The sequence below is a fragment of the Salvelinus sp. IW2-2015 genome, unplaced genomic scaffold (assembly GCF_002910315.2).
Source record: "Salvelinus sp. IW2-2015 unplaced genomic scaffold, ASM291031v2 Un_scaffold537, whole genome shotgun sequence".
Lineage (NCBI taxonomy): Eukaryota > Metazoa > Chordata > Actinopteri > Salmoniformes > Salmonidae > Salvelinus > Salvelinus sp. IW2-2015.
Window position 1 is genome coordinate 960,678 of NW_019942569.1, and position 5,621 is coordinate 966,298.

Genomic DNA, 5,621 nt, shown 5'->3' on the forward strand with positions numbered 1-5,621 from the left:
TTCCCAATACTTGAGTATAATGCCCAGTTCTAGTCATATCCTTCAAAAACACTCATATTTACTCCTAGACGATGTGCCGGTTTAGTCTCTCAATATATACCCTCAAAATCTACTCTAGAGTAGAATGGCCCTCTCCAACCTCTAATCACTTTACCTCTAAATATATTTAGGAATCTATTGTCTCCTATAGGAATACGGCTATGTCCGTTCTAATATCACATTCCTTATTGTACTTTATCGAAAAGATCTTTCAATTTCCTCAAAAAAATGACAATGGAGATAAGGCCTTCTCATTCTTCACTTTTCGATTAATGACTGATTTAAGAGACAAATAAAAGAGATTCGTGGTTTAATTTGAAACCTTTTGTTGAGTTTTTTAAAAAAAAAAAAAAAAAAAAAATATTAAAAAAAAAAAACAAGCCACAAAAAAAAAAGCAACAGTAACATAACAATTAGAATGATGCCTGCCGATAGCTGAACTGGTATGCCCAGACCTTGTAGCTGCATCTTACTCTTATGTCCCAAACACTTATAAGACACACCCTATCGCCTCAGCCTCCATCTTTGTGGAACTTCTTGATATGTTATCATGCACGTCTGACGAGTAATACACCTTGCTCAGGGGCAAGAGCCTCGAGAGAAGGACAAGGAATGACTTTTTCTTAAATGTATTGGGACCACCCTGGGCCGGGAAACGTCACAGCGTCACGATTCATTATTCCCTGCGATGAATTGTTTTTTCAGCCTCCCCCGGAAAGTGGGTCCGTTCACATGCACACAGTTCAATTATGAATGCAGGGTCTTATTCTATTTTATAGTAAAAATATAATATAAATATACGCCTACTGTATGATAATGCTAGCAAAATTAATAGGTAAAACTGACGTTAAGCCTGCCAGGAACATTCTAAGAAGGAACCATTCTACAATTTCCAGAAGATTAACCAAACAAAACATATTGTACTTTACGTGTTTGCTTCATGTGCAATTAATTAGTCACAATGTCGAACTTTATTTTGCATTCGTTTTACTTGCAGCTTAGAGGCTTGAACTTCTCCATTGATTGGTTTTTAAGTTTTTCCTGACTTCTTTACGGTATGTAGCAATCGTCCGCGAATTGAATTGATTGGGAATTTAAGGCCCGCGGAGTGGAACATAAATCTGTAGCACTAGCATCCGAAATAAAAACACAGAGCTTACGTTGTAAACTGTCCCTTGCTTGCTAATACATTTTGACGTCCACCAAATGCAGGGGATGTCCCATCCAATGCGCCATTAAGGCGAAGGAAGTAAACGAGGGGTGTCCTTTTAAATGTTTGGACCTGCTAACCTTGACGATGCCCTTGGCAGGATGGCTCAGTGTAGACCCCACCCAGCATAGTATTATTGATGGACTTGATCTGTCTGCACCAAACACTCAGAGCTAGTATTTGACGACAATGCATGACGAACGTAGCATTAGTCAGGCATGACATATGCTGATTATTTTAAGCATAGGAATTACCCACATCATAATGCTAACTAGCATTGTCCAGGTCAGTCGACCATAAATGCCGTATTGAAGCTAGTATTACCACAACATAATGCTAACGTGAGCATTGTCAGGCATGAGACATATGCCGTAAATTAAGCTAGTATATACCACCACCATATAGGCTAAACTAGCATATGTCAGCATTGAACATATGTACAGTGCTGCGTAGCCCTGGCGCTGGCCTTACGCCTCTCGGTGAGGTACTACACAGTCCCCACCCGAATTAATCCACCTCTTATTACCATCATTAATCCATGGCTCTAGACACTATAGCAAATTTAGACAGAAACGCAGTATAACCAAGGCGTTGCGTCACCTTGAAATTGACAAATTGACATTTTTGGGTAAACAGTGTTTAAAGACAACTCAAGTTTTGCAAGCCAGTGTGGCTCCAAACACCAAATCGATCACTTGCAAATAATAGGCATTTCCCAGCAGTACATTGTGCCAGTGCTTCTCGAGCCTGTGAGCAATGACAGCGCTCGTAGTTGAAAACTTTTGAAAGTGGCGCGAGCGAAACGAACCCTTCCCGCCTGTGACAGCTTTGTGGCGTCGGGCGTACCTCTTCCTTACAATGTCTAAACTTTGTCTTAAAAGTTCGTCTTGAGAATGGCTTTATAATTATATCCTCGACCAAATCGATATCTTCTCCTCCTTCCGCCATTTGGTTGAAAAAACAGCTTAAGTTAGAACGCGAATTAATTCGTTTATCAAATCTCAGTTTCCTAAATCTGCATAGACCTGCCCATAGACCTGCCTCTCAATATTGGTAATCCAATCAAAAGACGTGGACGCAACTACGCCTGCTAGCTGGCTCCTGTGTAAACACTGGAGCCAGCCAGCAGGCGTATAATAGCCAAACTCTAAAGCTGATTGGTTAGACACAAAATTTAATTTCATTCACTATTAAGCACAACGCCCGCCACTTTGATTCTGAAGGCTCCTGAGTGCAGATTTAACCCCTGCAACACATTGTCTGAATAATGGATAAAGATCAACATAAAAGCCCCAGCCCTCCAAATCTAAACCTGGCTGAAGGCAGTGCAACCCAAGAGGAAAGATCTATGAAATGAGAAGTTATAATCTTACTCTAGGGAATAATTTAATAATATTTGGAAATATATTTAAAAAAATATTTCGATGATGTTTAGGCCCAGCAAGAGAAGGCCTCTTGCAGGCCTCTGAGCGCCCACACTGAACATTTATTAACTAGTAATACCACATACACTGCTAATTAGCATTGTTAGCCTGACTCCTGACAGGTTCCGCCCTGAGATGGAAGGTAGGGTTGTCCGTTCGAGCATACAAAACCTGGAAACCAATGTGTTATGACCGTTCTGGCATCGACCAAACGCGACTTAGTTTGTTTGATATGACAGTAATGACATGCTGGTGTACGCGACCTTGATATACCCCTGCAGTAGCTGAAAGTAGCCCTACCAGGCTAGTGTGTGATGACATATCTTCGTCTTCCCACGTTGAGCTTCCCGAGCGGGCAGCCGGGCCGCTGTTCATACATGTAGCTAGGATCACCGTTGGAGGAGGAGCCCCACCAGGACTCCACTATCACCACACCAGCTCTCTCCCTTCTGCTTCTCCAACTCCAGCTATGGAGGAGGGAGGAGAGAGAGAGCGGAAATGAGAGAGAGAGGGAGGGGAGGAGAGGAAAGACCAAGAGAGAGAGGGAGAAGAGTGGGGGGGGAGCGAGATGAGAGAGGGAGGGAGAGAGAAGAAGACCGAGAAGAGAGAGAGAGAGAGAGAGGGGCGCGGGGGTGAGAAAGAGGGGAGAGGAGAGAACAGAAAGAGAGGGGAGAGAGAGAGACCGACGAAGAGAGAGAGAAGAGAGAGAAAGAGAAAGAAGAGAAGAGAAGGGTGAGAGAGGGAGAGAGAAGACTGAGAAGAGAGAGAGAGGGGGAGAGAGAGAGTAGAGGGGAGAGAAGAAAGAAGGAGGCGGAAGTGAAGAGGGGAGAGAGAGGACCGCGAAGGGGAGGTAGAGAGAGAAGAGGGGAGAAGAGTGAGAGAGAGAGTGAAAGAAGAACCCGATGAGAGAGGGGAGGAGAGAGAGAGACCGAGAAGAGAGAGGGGGAAGAAGGCGGGGAGAGAGAGATGAGAGGGAGGGAGAAGAGAGAACGAAGGAGCGGAGGGAAGAAGAGAAGGGGAGGGGAGAGAGAGAGAGAGAGAGAGGGGGAGGAGAGAGAGACGAGGAGAGCGAGAGACCAGAGAGAGAGAGAGAGGAGAGCGAGCAGAGCAAAGACCGAGAAAGAGAGAGAAGGGCGACGGAAGCGAAGATAGAGAGAGAGGGGAGGCGCGAGAGAGAAGAGAGGGGAGAGAGAGAGTGAAGAGAAGTGGGAAGGAGAGAGAGACCCAGTGAGAGAGGGGGAGGAGAGAGAGAGAACCGAGAGAAGAGGAAGAGAGGGGGAGAGAGAGAGTAGAGAGGGCGGAGGCAGAAGAGAAGACCGAAGAGAGAGGGGACGGGAAAGGGGGAGGGGAGAAGAGAAGAGAGGGGAGGGGAAGTGAGAGAGGGAGAGTGAGAGAGCGGAGAGCGAAAGACGAGAGAGAGAGCGGGGGGAGAGAGAGAGAGAGAGAAGGGAGAGGGAGGGGGAGAGAGAGAGAGAGTTCAGACTCCATATGTCATGCCTGACAATGCTAGTTAGCATTATGTGTGGTAATACTAGCTTAATACAGGCATATGTCATGCCTGACAATGCTAGTTAGCATTATGTGTGGTAATTCTAGCTTAATACAGGCATATGTCATGCCTGACAATGCTAGTTAGCATAATGTGTGGTAATACTAGCTCAGTGTTGCAGACCAGATCAAGTCCATCAATAACACCAGCCTGGTGGGGCTTACCACTAGCCACCTGCCAGGGCATCGTCAAGGGTTACGGTCCAAACATTTAAAAGACACACCCTCGTCTACTTACCCTCGCCTTATGCCCTTGGAGGGAATCCCCGTCGCCATCTTGGGTGGACGGTCCAAAATGATTAGCCAAGCAAGGGAAGTTTACAACGTAAGCTCTTGTTTTTATTCGGCATTGCTAGTGTACAATTATGTTCACTCCGGGGCCTTAAAATTCCCAATAATTCAATTCGCGACGATTGTACATCCGCTAAGAAAAGTCAGCGAAAACTTAAAAACAACATCAATGGAGAAGTCAACATACAAGTGCAAGTAAAAACGAATGCAAATAAGTTAGACATTGTGCTATTAATGCACATGACAGCACAAACACGTAAAGTAAATATGTTTTTGTTTGGTTATCTTCTGGAAATTGTAGAAATKTTCCTTCTTCAGAAGTTCCAGCTAGGCAGGCTAACGTCAGTTAACTAATTAATTTGCTAGCTATCATACAGTAGGCGTATATTAATAATTATATATTTACTATAAGTAGACATGCACTCATAATTGACTGTAGTGCATGTGAAGCACCCACAAGCTTCCGGGGGCTGAAAACACAATCATCGCAGGATGAACGAGTGACGTTTCCGGCCAAGGGTGGTCCATTTAAAAATCATTCCTTCCTCCCTCGCCCCTTGCCCTGCAAGTGTATACTCGTCAGACGTCATGATACATCATCAGAAGTTTCCACAAAATGTGAGGGCTGAGGAGATAGGGTGTGTCTTAAGTGTTTGGACAGCAGCCAAGGTCTGGAGCATACAGTCAACTCAGGCAGCATCTATGTTATGTTACTGCTTTTTTGACTTTTTTTAAACTCAAAAGTTCAAACCACTTCCTTTATTTGTCTCTTATCAGTCATTAAAGAAAAGGAGATGAGGAAGCCATTAGTATTGAGATTGAGATCGACACAGCCATTCTAGGAAGACATTCTAGAGTATTGAGGTTGAGACAGGGCCATTCTAGAGTATTGAGATTGAGACACGGCCATTCTAGAGTATTGAGGTTGAGACAGGGCCATTCTAGAGTATTGAGATTGAGACACGGCCATTCTAGAGTATTGAGATTGACACACGGCCATTCTAGAGTATTGAGATGGACACACGGCCATTCTAGAGTATTGAGATGGACACACGGCCATTCTAGAGTATTGAGATTGAGACACGGCCATTCTAGAGTATTGAGATTGA

At 44.5% G+C, this 5,621-nt stretch overlaps 1 protein-coding gene across 1 annotated transcript in view; it reads left to right on the forward strand.

The window, feature by feature from the left end:
* The window catches only part of LOC112068494 (nuclear transcription factor Y subunit beta-like), a 32,870-nt gene that overhangs the window by 22,793 nt on the left and 4,456 nt on the right, over nucleotides 1–5,621 (forward strand). The gene's annotated exons all lie outside the window — the stretch shown is intronic.